Raw genomic sequence first — 22662 nt, forward strand, 5'->3', positions numbered from 1 at the left:
TACCATTTTGTTTTGTGCACCACGGGTTCTGCTTTATACTGGTGCCGCCGTGGGTCTCTCCTGGATCTGGTCCTGCAATCCTGCTGCTCGACAACGCCAATTGATGAAGAAAGTGTTTTGTCCGACTCTTCATAAACGGAGTGACTAAGTTCAGTTGGGTTCTGGATTTTATAGGGCACAAGAATGTAAACATAGATAGTGACAGTCAGGCAGTAATGACGTTACAACAGTCTCAGAGAAAGAGATTCACAGCTCCCAACACATGACCACTCAAACTACAGAGTTCATAGTTGGAGCTCTCCTTGTAGTCATGACAAGGACCATTTAGCCAGTACTTTCTCCTGATCCCAAACATCTATTAACCCTGACACATAGACACAATCTAGTCTTATTAATAGCAAGCTTACATGAGAACATACTAACTAGTATCCAATGACTAGTTCTCTTGATTAGTGAATAATGTAAGCACACAGGAAATCTAAATTTCTTCCACAGAATCCTCAATTCCAAGCCGTTGGGTTACGCATCACCGGACCCAGTGGATCCTGATCCCATTACCCCAAATCTTTTGCTCATGGGGCGGCAGGACGCCTCACTGCCCCAGGCAGTATATGGCGCCAGTGACCTGCTAGGACGCCGCCGGTGGAGACAAAGCCAGGTGCTTGTTGACCACTTCTGGGATCAGAGCACACGCAAGTACCTCCCCGGTCTCCAACCACGACAGAAGTGGAGGAATGCCACGCCTGATCTTGCTGTGGATACCGTCATTATGGTGGTGGACTCACAGCATCACTAGGATCATCCCCAGCGACGATGGCAAGGTACGCGCAGCGGAGGTGGATATTAAAGGCAACCTCTATACTCGTCCTGTCGGCAAGTTGATCGAGCTGCCTAGGGTGCCGGACAACGGTGAGACCAGCGCTCCCTAGCCCAGCATGGACTTTCCTATTACTGCGCATTCGCTCCACGAATCCGGGGGCGGCTGTGGAAAACTCCATTCTGGACTGTGAGCGCACGTCACTGTTAGGGCTGAGGTGTTGCGCACGCGCACAAACTTTCCATTTCCTCTTTATACCAGCTGCTAACACGAGTGGTCGTGCTTTCAAAATATCATGCTAGCATAAAGTTAATGTTGTGTTGCTGTGTGCGTTACTGCCAATGTAAGTATATGGTTTCATGTTATTGCCAGCATTACTCTCCTCATGTTGATGTTTACTAGAACTAGCTAGTTATAACTAGTCATTTCTCGCATATGTTGCATCGATTTGTTCTTTTTTTTAATTTAATTTTTATTTAAAGAGTATTGCATACATCAAAACATTGTTTACAGGTTATGTCTTATTGTTGATTACAGAAAATAAAAAACAGTACAAGTGAAACAATCAATGATCGTAACCAGCAAAACCTTAATACTCCCCTTTTTTTTTCTTTTTTTTTTCTTTTCTAGAACAATGTAACAGGGATGCATTGACAACAATAATATATCAATATATCAAAGAGAGAGAAAAATAAAAAATAAAGAAAGAAAGACACCTTTTGAAGGGGGATAACCTAGCACCTTTTAAAGTGGGTGTATTTTTTACATCAAATAAATAAGAAAAATAGAAAGACGTAGCATGTTTTTTCTAGACTAGAAATAAGACATAAATAAGAATACAAACAAAAACAAATAAAAAGGGCAACAATCCATCGCATGTAGGGGTTCGGTTTGGGAGATTTTTCTTCCCTTAATCCATCGGATCTATATAATTTGTCTGCGTCTTTTTCATTAACAAAGTCCAATTTTCCCATATCTTAGTGAACTTGTCCATTTGTAAATTAAGTGAGAAGGTTATTTTTTCCATCAGATAAATGTCCTTAATTGTGTCTGCCCACTCTTCTAATGTGGGAGGATCGGGATGCAACCAATGTCTAGTAATGTTTTTCTTAGCTACTGTTATCATTATTTGAAAAAAATATTTATCAATATTTCTCATAAGAAAGTCAGCTTTACCTAGGATAAATGTTTCGAAGTTATTAGGAATTTTCGTGTGGATTTTTTTTTCCATTGTTTTATGTACCTCTGACCAAAAATGTTTTAACCCTGGGCATTCCCAAAATATATGCCAATGGTTTGCATCCCGATTTCCACAGCCTCTCCAGCATTTAGAGTCTCCTCCAGAGTAATGGGCTTTTAGTTTGAGTAATAAAAAATCTTACTAAGCACTTCCATGCAAACTCCCTCCACGTGTATGAACTAGTACATTTCCATTGTGAACCACAGTAGTTATGGCATTCCTCTATTGTCATCTCAAAGTTTCCCTCTCTTTCCCATTTATTTTTTATGTATTCTGTAGAGTATGTTTTTTTTGTCAAGAAACCTTTATATAATCTAGAAACTGTACCTTTGTTAGATTCACCTGAATAGGCCCTTAAAATTTCTTTCAGCACCGGGTCTTCCAGATCTATTGGATTTTTTTTTCTACATTTATCACAATAGTTACGCAACTGTAAATACCTAAAATTTCTTCAAAATCTTGTTGCTCTAAGGAGAAGTCTTTTCTTAGAGTTTGGAAATCTTTCAATTGCCCTTTTTTTGTAAGTGAGTAGAAGGTTGTAATCCCTTTGTCTATCCATGTTTTAAATCTAAGATCTAATTGATTGGGTTTAAAGTCAGAGTCATACGCACTCCACCTAATTATCCATAATTTATCCATTAATTTATATTCTGTCTTGATTGTATTCCAAACTTTAAGTTGAAACTTAAGCCATTGGTTGTATCCATTATTCGGCCTGACTCTTTATTTCCCAAGACTGCCTGAATAGGGGAATCTTTAATTAAACTCTTTTCAATGTCCTTCCATCTTGCATTATAGTCCTGATTGCATAAATTCAATAAGGGCCTAATTTGGGTTGAGTAATAATAATCTCTCAAATGAGGAACTCCCATTCCACCTTCTTTTTTCGGGAGTTGCAATGTCTTGAATCGCACTCTCGGTTTTTTTCCCTTGCCAAATAAACCTCTAAAGAATTTTATCCCAGTCGTGGAATTGCATTTTGGAAATTTCCACGGGGAGAGCCTAAAACAAAAACAAAATTCTAGGAAGAATATTCATCTTGATGGATTCTATTCTTTGAGTCAAACTCATAAAAGGGTTAGAATTCCATCTTAATATGTCAGATTTGATCTTATTCAGGAGTGGGTCATAATTATTTTTTTTAATAGTTGTAATTTCTTTTGGTAATAATACCCCAAGATATTTTATTGCCGTTTGGTTCCACTTCAGATGAAATCTGTCTTGTAAAGCTCTTGGTGGAGTATAGTTTAATCTTAAAATTTGAGTTTTTTGGATGTTTAATTTATATCCCGCATATTTGCCAAATGTTTCTAACAAATCGAATAATTCAGGTAGAGATTCAGAGGGTTCACTTAAAAACATAAAAATATCGTCCACGTATAACGCCACCTTGTGTTCATCATTATTTATGCTAATTCATTTCATACTGTTTGTTTGCCTGATCCACTGAGCCAGCGGCTCAATATATAATGCAAAAAGAAGTGGTGACAATCCACAGCCCTGCCTAGTACCTCTTTCTAACTTAATGGATTTTGATAGATGTCCGTTTATTTTAATTTGAGCGGATGGGTTATTATAAAGAGAGCTGATACCTTTGATAACACTTTTATGGAAGCTAAATTTTTCAAGGACCCTGTACAAAAACTCCCAGCTTACTGAGTCGAAGGCCTTTTCCGCGTCTAGACTAACCAATAAGGCCTGTACATTTTGTTCCTGAATATGGCTTAATATACTTAGTGAGCGTCTCCCCGTCCAATTGTGGTTGGGTATATAATTGATTATAATATTTTTGGAAGGCTGTTTGTATTTCTTCTCTTTTGAATACCAAGGTCTTTGGTACTGTCTGCTTTTTGTTTTTGTAATTTTCTCGCCAAAAATTGTGCAAATTTTGTACCAGCTTCATAGTATTTTTGTTTTGTATAAATCATATTTTTTTGTATCTCTTGAGTATATAAGGTATTTATCTCCCTCCTGATGTCCTTTAAATTTACTGCCACATTTGCGTTTAGGTCCTTTTTATGTTTTGTCTCAAGCTCTCCCAGTTCTTCGTTTAATTTTACTAATCTCAGTTGTCTTTCTTTCTTTTTCCTTGCACAATAAGAAATAATTTTCCCCCTTAGAACAGCTTTTAAAGTGTCCCATACAATTTCTGAGGCAACTTCTCCATTATTATTTTCTTTTAAGAATTGTTCTATTTCTTTCTTTATTTGTGTTTTAAATGGCATATTATTAAGGATACTTGAGTTCAATCTCCATAAAGTATTTCCTACTTGGCTGTTTGTTTGAATTGTTACCATAACTGGGGTGTGGTCTGACAAATCAATATTTCCATGTTCACACTGTTCCACTTGTAAATAAAAATATAATCAATTCTTGTATACACGTCATGAGGATGAGAATAATCACGCCCTGTCAGGTGTATTTCTCTCCAGAGATCTATCACCCCCAGTTCTGACATAAGAATTTTAATTTTTTTGTGAGTTGAGGTTTGAGTATTCATCCTCGAGGAGTCTAACCCCGGATTGATATGTATGTTCCAATCACCCCCGCATATAAGGATGCCTCTTGCTTCTGACATTAAATCAAATATTTTCCTATAAACAGAGATGTGACTGCCTGGAGGAATATAAACATTTAGTATTGTTAATTCAGTATCTTCTATCTTCCCTGAGACCAACACATATCTTCCTTCTTTATCTTTTATCTCTGAGGTTATCTCAAACGGGACTCTATTGGATATCAAAGTGGCTACTCCTCTTCTATGGCCTGATTTGTATGATGAGTAAAATACTTTTGAAAATCCCATCCTTTCCAGTTTTTCATGCTCAACTGAGTTAACATGAGTTTCCTGTAATAATGCAATATGTGCTTTTTCTTTTTTCAATTTATTCAGAATCTGACTTCTTTTTATTGGGCTAAGGAGTCCATTTATGTTATATGAAATAATCTTAATTTTCTGGTTATCTGTCATAGGCTTTTTGTGCTACGTTGATCCCATCCTGCCTTCTCCCTCTTGGTGGTGTTGTTATTTTTTTTAAGAACATTATGCATCCCAAAAACATTTATGAACCTTAAGAACAAAACTATATACAAAAGTAAGATCAACTTCAATCTTATTAGAACCATTCTACCTGTTTTAGCGTACGTTGCTTCCTTTGGTGAGGCTCGGTCTAATCGAGCTAACCCTCGGTCTAACCCTGGTGTTAAGGCACTCATAAAGGGAAAATCCTCTCTTTCCAGAGAGAGGAGCCCTAAAAGATGGTTGCATATCGTCCATTGACATGCACACTGCATCTTTGTGTCCCGACTACTTTCTAGTAGGAGTCCTCAGTATTTGTAACTCAAAACAAATCAGAACTATCTCAGCCCTCGGAGTTCAAGCTAGGAAATACACATTGCTTATAACAGTCTTATAGTTCCAGGTTAGCTCTTAATAGGTCCACAAAAAACTATATTTTTCAATTAAATCAGGTTGCTAGGCTTGAACCACATAAATCAGGCTAATATTTACTTGGTGGAGTGTGTGTTTCGTTTGAATTCCTGCAGTTTTTTTCTGATGGACCGCTGTCTGGTTCTCCCTTCTCGTTGCGTCTCTGCGGCTGTGCCTGCTGTCACCTTCGGGTCCCCGGCCACCTGCCATGCCGAGATGAGTTGAAGCTCCCGATCATCTTGGTCGGGTGGTGTCGTGATGACGGTGACCGGTAGTCCCCGCGAAGCCATGTCCTCCGTTGCCTGCGCCGCGCTCTGGTACAGCTGGATGCCATCGTTATAGTAGACTCGAAGTTTTGCTGGGTTGGAGGTTTGGAACTTGATTTTCCGCTCCTTCAGTATCTTCTTCGCCTCAAAGTATTCAAAGCGATGTTTAAGCACCGCGGGTGGATAGTCATGGTCTATGAAGAAGCGAGTGTTGTTGTAGTAAACAGATTTCTTCTGCCATGCTCGGCGGATCACCTCTTCTTTTACTCTGTAGCTAGCAACAATAGACCGGGGCTTTGACCGTGCGTCCCCTGGTTTAGCTGCCTGAACTCGGTGAGCTCGCTCGATCCGGACCTCCATGTCCTCCGAAATATCCAATGTTCCTCTCAGTAGTTTCTCTAGGAAGCCACACATGTTCTCACCCTCCTCTTTCTCGGGTATACCATAAATCCGTAGGTTCAGGCAGGAGGACTCAGTAATGTTATGTTACTTGATACTTTATTACACGTTACAATTCATTATTGTAATATTTGATTTGGCGTATGGTTGTGCTCGCAGCGGCTCCCTGCCGCACCCAACTGAGACACCGTCTCCTGACACACCGTCTCGACATCCGGGCAGAGAGCAGCGACGCATTCCCCCTGAGGAAGAAGAAAAAGAAAAACCAGACAAAAGGGAGGAGGCCGGGGAGGTGGAGGCCGCAGGAGACCGAGAGTGTCTGTGTCGCACTAGCAATGCAGGACCTGGGATCCCTGCTATATACCCCGCCCTATTAGGAGGGTGTACCTTGACACGTGATGACGATTTGCTGACGCGCTAGGTCTCGCGTACCTCAGCATGAACCTGCTTCGCTTGTTTCAGGCAGGAGGACTCAGTAATGTTATGTTACTTGATACTTTATTACACGTTACAATACATTATTGTAATATTTGATTTGGCGTATGGTTGTGCTCGCAGCGGCTCCCTGCCGCACCCAACTGAGACACCGTCTCGACATCTGGGCAGAGAGCAGCGACGCATTCCCCAACACAACCACATGCCAGACGAGACGATGTATGAGACTGCTCCGTGCATGTGGAGCTCATAGGAGCAAAAGTGTCTGATGAGAGAACGCTTGCCAACTTACCATCACAGGTGTGCTCTGCAGACGCGTCCCGAGCTGTGTGTGTGTGTGTGTGTGTGTGACGCGAGTGAGTGAGTGTTGCTATACTACCTGGAGTAAGTGTGGCTCAGAGCAGACAGTGCCCCTAAGCTTTATCTATCCATGTTAGCCAGCAAATGCGTAGCTCAGAGCAGACAGTGCTCCTAAGCTTTATCTAGCCATGATTATCCTATACATGTGTAGCTCGGAGCAGACAGTGCCCCTTAGCATAACCTGTGAACGAGCATTATGTTGTACATATTTGACCTAATAATGTGTAGCTCAGAGCAGACAGTGCCCCTAAGCCTTAACTAGTGAATGAGTGAGGCGCGCCTACCAACTGAGGCACTGCCTCTACCAACTGAGGAAGCGCCTCTACCAACGTTGGCACGCCTCTACCGACCGAGGCGCGCCATTCCCTACCGAGGCACTCCCTCTACCAACTGAGGCATTGCCTCTACCAACGTTGGCACGCCTCTACCGACCGAGGCGCGCCATTCCCTACCGAGGCACTCCCTCTACCAACTGAGGCATTGCCTCTACCAACTGAGAAGCGCCTCTACCAACGGTGGTGCGCCTCTACCGACCGAGGCGCGCCTTTACCAACTGAGGCACTGCCTCTACTTTACCGACTGAGGCCCTGCTTCTACCAACTGAGGAAGTGCCTCTACTTTACCAACTGAGGCCCTCGATTCCCCACTGAGGCACTGCCTCTCCCAACTGAAGCACTGCTTCGACATCCCAATCGAGGTGTTACTCCGATTCCCAACTGAAGCACTGCTTCGACATCCTAACCGAGGTGTTACTCCGATTCCCAACTGAGGCACTGCCTCTCCCAACCGAAGCACTGCTTCGACATCCTAACCGAGGTGTTATTCCGATTCCCAACTGAGGCACTGCCTCTCCCAACTGAAGCACTGCTTTGACATCCCAACCGAGGTGGTACTCCGATTCCCAACTGAGGCACAGCCTCGACATCCTACTGTGATGGTGACTGAGTCACCCGACGCTCCACGACGACCGCTGCAGATGACCAACAACCCAATGCTTGAGTGGTGAAGCCGAGACGCCAATGTTGTTTGGGGTCCAGAGCGCCGCCACAGACTTCCAAGCCTCCCGGTGACCCGTTATGTCGACATGCTTCCCCGGCATCGGTGACGAACAGGGGCCCGCTCATTGCATGCAGCGGAATTAGTGCACCATGTAAAAGAAGGGAGAGAAAGCGGATTTAATCTGCCATGTAACGAGAGTACCACACCAGCTTCACACTATTACTGTGATTAGTCCTACTGTGTACATGCGTGTGCTATGGTCATGTCTCGGTGCAAGATTGCAAGGTGGTTGACCGACATGTGACGTCAGCCAGGTTGTACTCACCCGGGAATATATGCATTTTGCAATCTATGCCCGTGATGCACGTCCAGCTTGTAAGACGTCCAACTACCTGATATCAAATGCCATAGAGGATCTACCCTGTTTGATTATATTCACTGTGCCTTATAATCACGAGACGTCTGTTGATGCAAACACCACGAGGCCGGCCTGGGCCCCGATTCTTAGAGCAAGACCAAGCAAAGCCACCTAGCATATATGCATCCTGTAGGCTAGGCTACCTCTGATAGCTAGACTAAGAATGTGCACTCACAATGCAGTATCTATAGCAAGTACACACATATTACCTATTCTACCCGATACCATATGGTATAGGTATTGAAATGCGCAGTACAATCTATGACTTGCAATCGCCCGCCACGAGTTCAACGAGCCATGACCCATCACCCCTTCGTTGCGTCGATCCCCAACACAACGTACGAGCCAGGCTAGAGTTGCACCTCGCTAATAAAGAACGACTACACGTCCCAACGCCCGCGAGCACGGCCCGGACGCAAAACGGTATGCAACCCACATCTGTGACGAGACCGTGCCCGCCAGACCGATTAGCCATGTCCACGACGGAAACAAAGACAGCATGCTAAAATAGGACCCGAGCAATGATGAAACTCACCAAGCCGGTGCGAGGACGGAATCGACCTACAGTCCGGCAGGTGCAGCACAAATGTAACCAGCAGCCGTCAAGCCGACCCGCACAGGACTCGGACAAAATGCCAATTGCGCGCCCGCTACGACGCCGAAGCCAAAGACTAAACATCCGCTACCGCCTGCGACACGTCGGGCCCCGAGAGCACATTGCACGTTAGCACACAGTGACGCTGAGCATACATTCCGAAAGCAAAATATGCCAAACTAAAGACCCAGATAGCATGCTAACAAATTGCAATAGAACAACATGAACCCCAAAGTGCAAGAGTGTAACTGTAGAAGCAAGAACATAGTTGCAGCAAATACAACAGTTTAACCGGACGCATCCATCGAGGTAGATCACGTTGTTTACCAACGTTCAGGATGTCAGCGCGGGGTTAAAGACGACTAACGCAAAGGGTTGAAGAATGCACAACATTCATGGCCCACCCGCTGGTCACCGACGCGGGCAGGCCGACCTGGGATGATGCAGCGCAGCACCGACCGCAAACATGACTACAACCAGGCAAGTGCATAAGCATACCACCCCCCAGCGAATACCTACCGGCATACGACATTAGCGGACTCGCAGTAGACACCATCGTTGACGAGCGATGCCCCAATGCACCAGACCAGTGCATATCGTGCGGAGGTCCACCCACTCGAAGTCATAATTAGAAGGCACAGCCTGTGAGAGGGAGAGAAACACCCGCAGCAGAACACGCCAAGCACTCCAACATCGACCAGACCAGTCGCCAAAGACCAGATGGTACTAGTAGCTCCAATGAGTAAAGTAAAAACCCCTAAAACGGCTACATGTAGCAATACCTTGATAGTACAGTGCACAAGCAGTTTAGAATTGTTAGTGTAATAACATTGCATGAATCCCCAAAACAACGAGTAACCTTTAGATGTGCGATTCGAAATACTACCGACGCTCACACCAGAGCGAGTTAGATTTCCAAACCGGAGGCTAGCGAGCTTCAGTCAGCTTCCGTTTCCCAGCAACCTAGCATTATACTCGTAGCAAAGCTACCACTGCCGGTGGTACTTGTCAGTAACACATACGTGCACAATTGTACATCCTGAAGCCATACTATAGCGTTTCCATATAGTTTGGCCACCTGAAAATAGCCGGGTGGAAAGTTCAGAATCACACATGTGCGATGCTACTCCTTACCGGGTTAAACGCATTACAGGAAATGTCAAAAAGGTTCGTCCAGCCCAGACACGTACAGCCTCCGCGCAGCGCCGGGCCATCCGCAGACAAACACTATCCCAAACAGCCGATCCGCCAAGTAACCCAACGTCCATACCAGATACAGCATGGCCACGCCACCAGGAACCGGATCAAACGTACACAGCGTATGACATGAAACCCGCAGGAGACCGAGAGTGTCTGTGTCGCACTAGCAATGCAGGACCTGGGATCCCTGCTATATACCCCGCCCTATTAGGAGGGTGTACCTTGACACGTGATGACGATTTGCTGACGCGCTAGGTCTCGCGTCCCCCAGCATGAACCTGCTTCGCTTGTTTATCCCGACGTGCTCGCCCTTCTTGGTCAATTAGCTTAGCCTCGGTGTTAGCTTGGCGGGTTAGGGTTAGGCTAACCCTATGTATTAGCTTTTTCATGAGCCTGCCCATAGCCTGTAGTGCTGTCTCGGCTTCTTCAATCCTACCTTCAGCTTCATCGAGTCTATCGTTTGTTCTACGTTGTTCTTCTTTTATCTCTGAGAGTTGTTGTTTATTGTCGCGCCTGAAGTCTTTTATCTCCCGCAATATGCTGCTCAAAGTAGTATGCTCTGCCCCATCATCCTCACTAGGCCCGTGGGTAGGGGAGCTACTCGGGCTAGCTTGCGTTAGCTGAGACAATTTTTCCTCATTCCATGTCTCTGTTGCGACCTGAGTTCTCCTACTTGCTTTCTTACTAGCCCTGCCCAGAAGCGCAGAAGTCAAGCAGCCATCTTGTCTACATCCGCGGGAAAAAAACGCATCGATTTGTTCTAACCCGTCTTCGACGTTGATCCGGAAATCCAATTGTTTGATATCGCTGGTAGCTTAGAGTTCAGACTGCCAGGCCATTTGTGGTCTTAGAGGGCCATCTTGTGGTACAGTAATGTAACAGCATTAGCAAATCTGTTTATTGCATAAAAGTGAACCACATGTTATAAATGATTCATAATTGATATGTAATTATGTTTATTGTTCAGATATGCACATATTTACGTATACTGGTACCTATTGCTATTATGTATATTTATGTTATCTTCTGTATTTCGTTTATTCTACAGAAACCACACAAACATGTACAAATACTTCTTGTAATGTATGGTTATTCTACTGCAAGCACCAAATGCACTTGTTTAACCTGCTGGAGGTTAAACATCAATAAACCTGTTTCTACTACACCTGAAGGTTGTGGCCACTCTCTTACCGGAGTGCGTAGTCAGCTAAGGGCAAACCAGCATGTAACGCATATGGACTTCACACCAACTTTCCTTTATCCTTTATCTAAAGATAGATTTCAAAGACCCCAATGAACTAGACAGACCTGCCACATTGTGACTGTGGGACCTTTCATTGGGGAGGAGCAGTTGTAAAATGACCTTCAGTGTACACGTACAAATCCTAGATACGTAAATACAACAACAAGAAAGGTGAATGAGACCTTGCCACATACCTCATAATAGGACATGATTGAGCGGAGCCTGGGTCTCTTCCTCATCTCGGTCGGACAAATGAGCGCCCAGCCCCCACTCCTGCAACTCGGTTGAACGAAATGAACGCCCATCCCCCCACCGTCTCTGTCGGAGGAAATGAGCGCCCATCCCCCCACCGTTTCTGTCGGAGGAAATGAGCGCCCATCCCCCACTCCTGCAACTGTTGTCAGGGGAATTGCTACTACTTACATACATCCAGTGGGTTAGGGGTCAGGCCAGCAGTAGCCAGCCGTCCTCTAGAGTCACACAGTTATGGCTGAGGATTTCACTGCGCTCCAAGTTCTACAGCACATGTTTGCAAATGTCGAGCAGGGTGACTCTGAAGAGGAGACAGGGGAGGTGTCAGAAGAAAAAGGCGTGGAAGAGCGCCAAGCAGAGAATGTATCAGAAAAAGAGGAAGAACAAGAAGGACGCAACGCCGACCTGTCGGCTCCCAAAGACGTTGACAATGATCCTCACGAGGACCAAGTGCCAGATACTTTTGTATCGAAAAACGGCAAAATCCAATGGTCTTCGGTTCCGTATGGGAGGAGGCCGCCGCCGCAGCGTAAAAACACAGAGAGACCCCCCGGACCCACAGTTTACACCGTTTCCCACGCTCACGACATGGTCTCCACGTTTTTACTCTTTGTCACGCCACAAATCAAAAGAGTGATCTTGGAGGAGACAAATCGGGAAGGCTATCTGAAACGCGGAGAGGAGTGGAAAGCCATGGACGCCACTGACCTACAGGCCTACATAGGGCTGCTAATCCTGGCAGGCGTGTACAAGTCCCGAGGCGAAGCGGCCGCCAGTCTATGGGACGCCCAAGTGGCAGAGTGATTTTCCGCGCTACAATGCAGCTCAAACTCTTTTACACTTACTCGGCAATGATACGATTTGACGAACGTGGGACACGAGCGGCGAGATGCGCCACGGACAAGTTGGCAGCGATACGAGTGGTCTGGGATATGTGGGTAGAGAGATTACCTCCCCCTCCATGAGTCACCAGCTTACCGCGGTGGAGGGGTTTGCGTGTCCTAGTGATCCTGGAAGCTATGTTGTCGGGGGCTTTATGCCCCTGGTAGGGTCTCCCAAGGCAAACAGGTTCCAGGTGAAAGACCAGACAAAGCGTGGCTCAAAAAACCAACCATGAAGAAACACAACAATGGTTCTCAGTTGCCCCTGCCCGGAAGCGGGTCACCGGGGCCCCCCCCTGGAGCCAGGCCCGGGGGTGGGGCTCGATGGCGAGCGCCTGGTGGCCGGGCCTTTTCCCATGGGGCCCGGTCGGGCACAGCCCGAAGAGACAACGTGGGACCCTCTTCCAGTGGGCTCACCATCCGCAGGAGGGGTCATGGGGGTTGGGTGCAGTGTGAGACGGGCGGCGGCCGAAGGCGGGGGCCTTGGCGGTCTGATCCTCGGCTGCAGAAGCTAGCTTTAGGGACGTGGAACGTCACCTCGCTGGCGGGAAAGGAGCCTGAGCTGGTGCGCGAGGTAGAGAGTTTCTGCCTAGATATAGTCGGCCTCGCCTCGACGCACAGCACGGGCTCCGGAACCAGTCTCCTTGAGAGGGGCTGGACTCTCTTCCACTCTGGAGTTGCCCTTGGTGAGAGGCGTCGAGCTGGGGTGGGAATACTTGTTTCCCCTCGGTTCGGTGCCTGTACATTGGGGTTCACCCCGGTGGATGAGAGGGTAGCCTCCCTCCGCCTTCGGGTGGGGGGACGGGTCCTCACTGTCGTTTGTGCTTATGCACCACACGGCAGCTCAGAGTACCCACCCTTTTTGGAGTCTCTGGAGGGGGTGCTGGAAAGCGCTCCTCCCGGGGATTCCCTCGTCCTCCTGGGGGACTTCAATGCTCATGTGGGCAATGACAGTGAGACCTGGAGGGGCGTGATTGGGAGGAACGGCCCCCCCGATCTGAACCCGAGTGGTGTTCTGTTGTTGGACTTCTGTGCTAAACACGGCTTGTCCATAACGAACACCATGTTCAAGCATAAGGGTGTCCATATGTGCACCTGGCACCAGGACACCCGAGGTCTCAGTTCGATGATCGACTTCGTAGTCGTGTCGTCGGACTTGAGGCCGCATGTCTTGGACACTCGGGTGAGGAGAGGGGCGGAGCTGTCAACTGATCACCACCTGGTGGTGAGTTGGCTCCGATGGTGGGGGAGGGCGCCGGTCAGGCCTGGCAGGCCCAAACGTAATGTGAGGGTCTGCTGGGAACGGCTGGCGGAACCCTCTGTCAGAAGGAGCTTCAACTCCCACCTCCGGGAGAGCTTCGATCATGTCTCGGGGGGGGGCGGGGACATTGAGTCCGAATGGGCCATGTTCCGGGCCTCCATTGTTGAAGCGGCTGACCGGAGCTGCGGCCGCAAGGCGGTCGGTGCATGTCGCGGCGGTAACCCTCGGACCCGGTGGTGGACTCCGGAGGTGAGGGATGCCGTCAAGCTGAAGAAGGAGGCCTATCGGGCTTTATTGGCTGGTAGGACTCCTGAGGCAGCTGATGTGTACCGGCAGGCCAAGCGGAACGCGGCTCTGGCGGTCGCGGAGGCAAAAACCCGGGCATGGGAGGAGTTCGGCGAGGCCATGGAGAATGACTTCCGAACGGCTTCAAAAAGGTTCTGGACCACCATCCGGCAACTCAGGAGGGGGAAGCAGTGCTCTGTCAACACTGTATACGGTGGGGACGGTGCGCTGCTGACTTCGACGGGGGACGTCCTGGATCGGTGGAAGGAATACTTTGAAGACCTCCTTAATTCCACCAACACGCTTTCCGACGTGGAGGCAGAGTCTGGGGACATCGGGGGGGGCCCTTCTATCTCTGGGGCCGAGGTCGCCGAGGTGGTTGAAAAGCTCCGCGGTGGCAGGGCCCCTGGGGTGGACGAGGTCCGCCCGGAGTTCCTTAAGGCTCTGGATGTTGTAGGGCTGTCTTGGTTGACACGACTCTGCAACATCGCGTGGACATCGGGGACAGTGCCTCTGGACTGGCAGACCGGGGTGGTGGTTCCCCTCTTTAAAAAGGGGGACCGGAGGGTGTGCTCCAACTTTAGGGGGATCACACTCCTCAGCCTCCCTGGGAAAGTCTATTCAGGGGTCCTGGAGAGGAGGGTCCGCCGGATTGTCGAACCTCGGATTCAGGAGGAGCAATGTGGTTTTCGTCCTGGCCCGTGGAACAGTGGACCAGCTCTATACCCTCCGCGGAGTCCTGGAGGGTACATGGGAGTTCGGCCAACCAGTCTACACATGTTTTGTGGATTTGGAAAAGGCGTTCGACCGTGTCCCTCGGGGGCTCATGTGGGGGGTGCTCCGAGAGTACGGGGTACCGGATTCCCTGATCGGGGCTGTCCGGTCCCTGTACGACCGGTGCCAGAGTTTGGTCCGCATTGCCGCTAGTAAGTCGAACTTGTTTCCGGTGAGGGTTGGACTCCGCCAGGGCTGCCCTATGTCACCGATTCTGTTCATTACCTATATGGACAGGATTTCTAGGCGCAGCCAGGGTGTTGAGGGGGTCCGGTTTGGTGACCTCAGGATCGGGTCGCTGCTTTTTGCAGATGATGTGGTCCTGTTGGCTTCATCGGGCCGTGACCTTCAGCTCTCACTGGAGCGGTTCGCAACCGAATGTGAAGCGGCTGGGATGCAAATCAGCAAGGTCGACAGGCGGATCGGTGCGGCGTCCGCAGTGATGCGGGCTCTGCATCGGTCCGTCGTGGTGAAGAAGGAGCTGAGTCGAAAGGCGAAGCTCTCTATTTACCAGTCGATCTACGTTCCTACCCTCACCTATGGTCACGAACTATGGGTAGTGACTGAAAGAACGAGATCGCGAATACAAGCGGCCGAAATGAGCTTTCTCCGCAGGGTGTCCGGGCTCTCCCTTAGAGATAGGGTGAGAAGCTCGGTCATCCGGGAGGGGCTCAGAGTAGAACCGCTGCTCCTCCGCGTCGAGAGGAGCCAGCTGAGGTGGCTCGGGCATCTGATTAGGATGCCTCCTGGACGCCTCCCTGGTGAGGTGTTCCGGGCACGTCCCACTGGGAAGAGGCCCCGGGGAAGACCCAGGACACGCTGGAGGGACTATGTCACTCGGCTGGCCTGGGAACGCCTCGGGGTCCCCCAGGAAGAGGTGGTGGAAGTGGCCGGGGAGAGGGAAGCCTGGGCCTCCCTGCTTAGGTCGTTGCCCCCGCGACCCGATCCCCGGACAAGCGGCAGATGACGACGACGACGACGACGACGACGATGTCAGAGTAGGCTGTGTTAGGTAGACTAATACATCATCAGCAAATAATGCTAGTTTATGTTCCTCAAAATGTATATTTATCCCTTTAATATTACAATTCTGTTGTATCAATTGACTGAGTGGTTCAATAAATAATGCAAAAAGCAGGGGTGAAGCTGGACACCCCTGTCTTGTTCCACGTTCCAGGGTGAATGCTTTTGAAAAAGCACCATTGACTTTAATCCTGGTAGAAGGACTGTCATATAGGGCTTGGAATGTGTCGATGATCGATTTATGAAAGCCAAACTTTGCTAATACTTTATAAAGAAAAGACCACCTGACAGAGTCGAAGGCCTTTTCTGCATCCAGACTTATAAGCATTGCCTCTGTGCCATTTTGTTTGATGTGATTAATAATGTGAAGGGTTCTTCTCAAATTGTCTTGTGATTGCCTTTGCCTTATAAAACCAGTCTGGTCTGTGTGTATTAAAGTAGGTAGAATCTTGTCTATTCTATGTGCCAGTATGGATGTAAATAATTTATAGTCTACATTTAGTACGCTGATTGGGCGAAAATTACCACACTCAAGCTTGTCTTTCCCTTCCTTCGGAATTAGTGAAATTATTGCTTCTTTCCGGGAGGGTGGAATTTTATTTTCCTTTAGGACCCAGTTATATGTTTCCAATAATCTTGGGACTAACTGCTCTCGCAGGGATTTGTACCATACGGCAGTAAAGCCATCTGGGCCTGGTGACTTATTTGCTTTCAACCTAGAGATGGCTGCGTTTAATTCCTCAGTTGTTATTTCTGATGCTAATCGTTCATTTTGTTCTTCGAAATAGAGGGTAAGTTAAGTGAGGCCAAAAATGCATCAATGTGAGGAGTATTATCAATATGTTGCTGAGAATAGAGTGTTTTGTAAAACTTTTCAAAGCTTTGCTGGATTTTTCCCAGTCTGTGTTCAATTTCCCCAGATCCTGGGTTTCGTATCTTAGAAATGGTATTGTCTGCTTGCTGCTTTTTTAGTTTGTATGCCAGAAGCTTTATTGCCTTACCTCCAACCTCATAGTAACGTTGTTTTAGAAATATACATTTCTTTTGTATTTCCTGTGTGCTCATTTCCTCTCTCATTCCGTATCTCTTTTATTTCTTGTTTATCCCTTTCATCTAAAGTAACACTGTGTAAGTGCTTTAATTTGGTCTCAAGGTCTTGTAGCTTTTGTCTAAGTTTTTTCAGCGAAGAAGTAATGGCAATGATTCTACCCCTCATAACTGCTTTGAGTGTATCCCAGAGGATACCTGGTGTCACCTCCCCATTATCATTTAGGTCAAAGAACGTGTTAATTTCTGCTGTTAAATACTCCTTGGTGTCTGGGTTGTTCAATATATTTGAATTCAGTCTCCATAGTGAAGATCTTTCTTCTCTGTTCAAGGACAGTGAAATAAATACAGGGCTATGGTCTGAAAGAGTGATTGGGCCTATATCACACCTCTCAATTTTGTGTAGGTCTCCGCTGAAGGTGAAAAAGTAGTCTATTCTAGTGTATACTGCATGTGGTGGGGAGTAATACGTATAATCTCGGCTGTTGGGATATAATTCTCTCCATATATCTACATGCCCAATTCTTTCATTAAGGCAGTAATTCTTCTACTTATAGGTTTAGTCTCAGACTTACCAGTTGAAACGTCTAGTTTTGGATTTAGATGTATGTTAAAGTCTCCACCGCAGATAACAACCCCTTGTGCTTTTGTTGCCATCAGGTCAAATATTTTCCTATAAAACACCCATCCACTGCCTGGAGGTGCATAAACATTTAGAAAACTTACAATTGTCCCTTCTAGTTTACCTATTATCATCACATACCTGCCTTCTGTATCAGTGAGTTCTGACATATGTTCATAATTCACTCCTCTTGCTAGCAATATAGCTACCCCTCTTTTATGTCCTGATTTGTCAGATGATGAAAATACATATTTAATACCCGTTCTGTTTAGTTTGGCATGTTCGTGGCATTTAGATGAGTTTCTTGTAGATAGGCTATTTGGACCTTGTCTTTTTTGAGTTTTGACAAAATGTTCGCTCTTTTGACTGGGTTATTTAACCCATTAACATTATATGTGGCTAATCTTATGCTTTGCATTAAGGCTTACTTCAATATTCATGTCCTCCATTCGCGTGAAAAACTTCCCCTTTACAGTAAAGAACAACTGTAAACATACAAACCGTGAACATTTAACAAAGTAGAGAAAAAATAAAAACATAAAAACGTCTTCCACGATATGGGTCATACGCGTGACCCTCCACCAGATGATAAAAGGTGGCTTTGAGTGAAAGCCTCCTTCTCGATAAGAAGGAGGGCCCTCAGAGGTGACCGCGTAGCAAAGTTCCATGTCCATTGTCCCGATTCTTAGAAATATAGCTTAGTCGCTAGGTCATAGAAAGTCACATTGCTCTATTATGGGCTAAACAGTCACAATCAAACTCACCATCCCAGGGCGGGAGATTGATAATCTGTTGGCATCAGGCTACTATGAACTGTCCACGTTATGGGGTGGATCATCTCTTCGAAAGGCTTACAGCCGCTCTTTGTAGTGAGGAGTTCCAGAACTTTCAACTTGTCGGGCTCGTCCGTTTCTCTGCCAGCTTAGTTTTTGAAGGCGCTCCATCATTGTCTCAGGTTGCTTGACAGGCACAACGTTAAATCCCCTCTTAGCCAAGTCCTTCGTTGCCTCTTCCACGGTGTCGTAGATCTTGTCTCCTTCCCGGTATCTCACTTTTAGCCGGGCAGGGAACAGCGTTTGAAACTTGATGTCTCGCTCCTTGAAAGCTTTTCTTACTTCAGCATATTCTTTTCGCTTTTGCAGAATGCGCGGCGGGTAGTCATTGTCAACATTAATTCGTGTTCCTTCCAACATCAAGCCCTTCTTTTGCTTTGCTTTGCTAAGTACCATCTCTTTGGTTCGGAAGCTGGCGAATTTGACAATGATAGATCTTGGCTGTGCATTTGGCGGTGGCTTAGGCCCTAGTGAGCGATGGGCTCTCTCAATCTGTAGAGTTGTTGTATCAGCAATGTCGAGGTTATCACCCAGCAGTTTTTCTACCAACTCAGTTACTGACGCACTATCCTTTTCGGCCCCTTCTGGAATCCCATACAAGCGGATGTTTACTCGTCGTGAGCGGCTCTCCTGCTCGGTTAACTTCGTCTCCATTTGAGCATGAAGTTTTAGCATTTCTGACAAAACACCCTCGACATTTTGTAATCTATCTTCAGCCTGTCCGATTCGGTCTTCGGCCTCCTCCAGTCTATTGTTTGTTTTCGTTATTTCTCCTTTGATTTCCGCCAGTTGAGATTTATTGTCTTGTCGAAAGTCTCTTAATTCTTGGAGGATCAAAGCTAGATTAGCCGTTGGTTCTCTGTCAGGGCTAGCCGTGTAAGAATTTCCAGTTTGAGTCCCTGTTTGCCCTGTTTTTTTTATTTCTTTTCCTTCTTTTTTACCCCTAGCTGACATCCTTGCCCCTCTTACTCAATATTTTTAGTTTGTAAACGTAATTCGATGTTTAGGGAGCATGGAACAATTTCGAATACTCGGGAGCTGTACCTCTATGCTGCCATCTTGTCTGTGTCTCGGCCGGAAGTCCTTCTTTCAATGTTCTATTTATTGTTTTTGAAAAGTGAACTAAAAGTGAAGGCATCCAAATTCAATGAAGTGAAATGATCATTTAACTTGTACTGTACCATACATGTTCTTTTTGGTTTGAAATGTTTTGGTTGAAGGAAACCCAAATATCTGATATGGAAAGGATTAGAAAATGGGTCAAAGCAACCTAAGGAACCTTGGGTTGTATTGTTATCAACCTCACCGGTTGATGTCAAATACTGTTTTCATCACTAGTTTCCTGTAAATGTATGTTTCAATGAGCAAATGATGCATAATAATTAGAGTCCAAAGTTTCTAGAGGGAACTTTGGATATCTCTCATCACTCCATAATCAGAATATGGTGGCAACAGCCACTAAATACATTTACATTTAGTCGTTTAGCAGACGCTCTTATCCAGAGCGACTTAATGTAAGTACAGTGACATTCCCCCAGGGCAAGTAGAGTGAAGTACCCTGCCCAAGAACACAAACAAAATCTATATAGCTTAAATGCTATGGAACCAAAATAGCCCAACTGAAAAGTAAAGAATGCTGCTAAATGACTAAATGTAAAGAATAATGGCTTAGCCTGTCTCCCCTTAAACAAAAAACTGCTGCGTTCTAGCCTCTCTCACGGCCCTGCCAGTAGGGTAGTCAAGGCTGATGGGGTCTCCCACATCTGGGGGTTTCTGCCTGACAAGTGGGGCTCTCTCTCTTCTTCTGGAGGCCACATTGTGGAGCACAACCCAGGCTGTCACCGTCTGACCAGCCCGGTCTGGGGCCACTCGGAGGCCACGCAGGCAGGTGAAGCTTTTAGGATTCCAAAGGTCATTTCTATCTTGACCCTTGTTCTGTTTAAGGCCACATTAAATGTATTCTGTGGCCGTGTGTTGGGGTCAGGATAGGGGGTCATCAAAAAAGGGCTGGCAGGCGTACCTGAAATCGCCTTCATTCTCCCCCAGAGATGCAGCAATGGGGATATGGGTGCAATCAATGGCAATGGAGTATCATGAATTTCATATGCAACAGTGTACAACATGGGGCCTAGAGTATTTATAGATGAAGTTTTAATTGAACATTTACCTGCTATTTCATAAAATCTCTCTTTAATTGTTTTCATGGGCAGGTGCCCTGGGAACACAACAAATGTGTTCAAATGTGCCGAGAGAGAGAGACCTTGCGAATTGTGCGGCAGACCGTGTTCTCGCTCAGGTTCTCCGCATCAACCACACTATAAAAATACCCATATCAAAATAACAAAACGCTACACATACAGTCTGTGGGACTGTGAGTGCATGGCTTCAATGTGTCGCATTGGCAACGTACGGCTCAAGAAGTTGCCAAAGATGAGTAATTCCCTCTGCTGAGACGATCTTTCATAAAGATGGTCATCATGGAATGCCAAAGGGTTTTGTTGGTCTCAAATGTTCTGGCTTTTCTGAGCGCACCTCTCACTATCCGCGCACCAAGCTCCACAGGATCTTCTATGAACGGCGACGCCATTATCCTCAAGAATGAGTTAGTGAGCTTTCATACCGGTTGATCTCTGATCTCCAACTTAACCTGCTCCCGACCAGGTTAGGCGTTCAGCATGTGTTACCATGGCAATCTGCCCCGGTAACAAGTGAAACACCGTTGTGATACAGAGAACCCTGGGTTGAACCTGAAGTTACCTTGTTAATGCCAAATCTTGATTCGTAGTACAGGCCTCTGGGCAGACCAACCCTTGTACTTTGGGTAGCGCACCAGAACTATGGTGCTAGTTAGGCAAACACTGTGTTCAGGTAGGATCGAAACTGTTTCATTTTGCTTTGGTGGTACCCAGCGCCTTTTTCCCTGCATGTTTTCCCAGTTATTAAAATGTTAAATGGGTTGGCCTTGCCTTCCTTGTTTTACTCCATATCTTTCTCCTCCGGTTCCAGGGTTCTTGTGCACAGTGGGGTGCTTCTTATTCCCCTAAGAACAGGTATCCCCGCCCCTGCTACTGACAGCTGATTTCAGAGCTAAGAGCAAGTGCCCCTTGCTCCAAGAGAAAGAGCCCCTTAATGATGTAATCATGTGCTGCGGGGAGGGCTCGCTTTACAGTTCGTACAAGCTCCTCCTTCCTTTGGGTGGGGGGGGGATTGGAGTGTTTTGTCCCATAAAAGTGTGCGCTCTCTGACAGGAAATAGCCAGCCTGGTGGATCAGGGTGCCGTGTTCCAGAGGTACAGCAGCACATGGGGCTGTATTTCCCAAACTTCCTTGTGCAAAAGAAAACGGGAGACATGCCAAACGTCCGGCTATGCACCGGCTCCTCGAACCTACTCCACGTAGAAGCGGCTCTAGAGCGAATGCGACAGAGGGGGATGCGGGTCTTGGTGAACCTCATCAACCTGCTGGTTCTAGTCCAGGCTCCAGACAGGGCTATCCAGGACACAAACTCAATGGGTTGAGATTTTGCTGTGAAATGGAAACAGAGCTCACCCTGGCCGTCTCTGCAGTTTGCCTACACCGTCGGTCTCATCTTAACGCTCTTGTTTTTTTGCGGCTCTCTCGTCTCTCTTTCTGATCCCCCGTCTCCACCAATAGGGAGTCGCTATATGTGAGTTTCACTCCATTAGCTTGTCATATTGGTAGGCATATCATTGCCAAACCGTATCGTATTACTTTATCACAAATTATTTAAGTACCATCTATACACTTTAGATATAATATTAATATTATAGCACTACCATAGCCTCAGGTTATACCCGGGCTTCACTTGTTTCAAGAACAATTATCTAGACTTACCTTACTTCGGTAATAAAACTAGTTTTCAGCAGATTTATCTTAAATTACCCAAGAAAAATTCTGTAGCCATATCAACAGCTATACCTTAAGCACATTTTACTTGTTTCTAGACTCACTAAAACTTGATATAAGAATGGAGGCCAACTAACTAAGATAAAATGTAATAATTAAGGGCAAACAGATGAGAGCCTTGCAAACTCTGTGGATTGCCTCTCTCCTGTGCACATAAACCTGCATCCTGATTGAACCTCCTCTCCTTGACTGATCCTCCTGCTTGCACTTTGGGTATTCTCAATACCATCAACAACCAGCCAATTAATTTCTTAAAAAATGAATGATTTAGTATCTCTATATATATATATTTATAATAATGGAGTCATGGCCTGGAATGAATGCCAAACATGTATTTTCTTGGCAAAGCAAATGTC

At 46.4% G+C, this 22662-nt stretch overlaps 1 long non-coding RNA gene across 1 annotated transcript in view; it reads right to left on the reverse strand.

Annotated features, from left to right (window-relative positions):
• Positions 1-17: 17 nt before the first annotated feature.
• Positions 18-22662, reverse strand: part of LOC146220899 (uncharacterized) — a 45206-nt gene continuing 22561 nt past the window's right edge. Inside the window, exon 3 of the long non-coding RNA XR_014750817.1 lies at positions 18-161. This is a non-coding gene — a long non-coding RNA (uncharacterized LOC146220899). The remainder of the gene's footprint in view (positions 162-22662) is intronic.

The sequence above is a fragment of the Hypomesus nipponensis genome, chromosome 26 (genome assembly GCF_054491055.1).
Source record: "Hypomesus nipponensis isolate SF chromosome 26, ASM5449105v1, whole genome shotgun sequence".
In the NCBI taxonomy this organism is placed as follows: Eukaryota; Metazoa; Chordata; class Actinopteri; order Osmeriformes; family Osmeridae; genus Hypomesus; species Hypomesus nipponensis.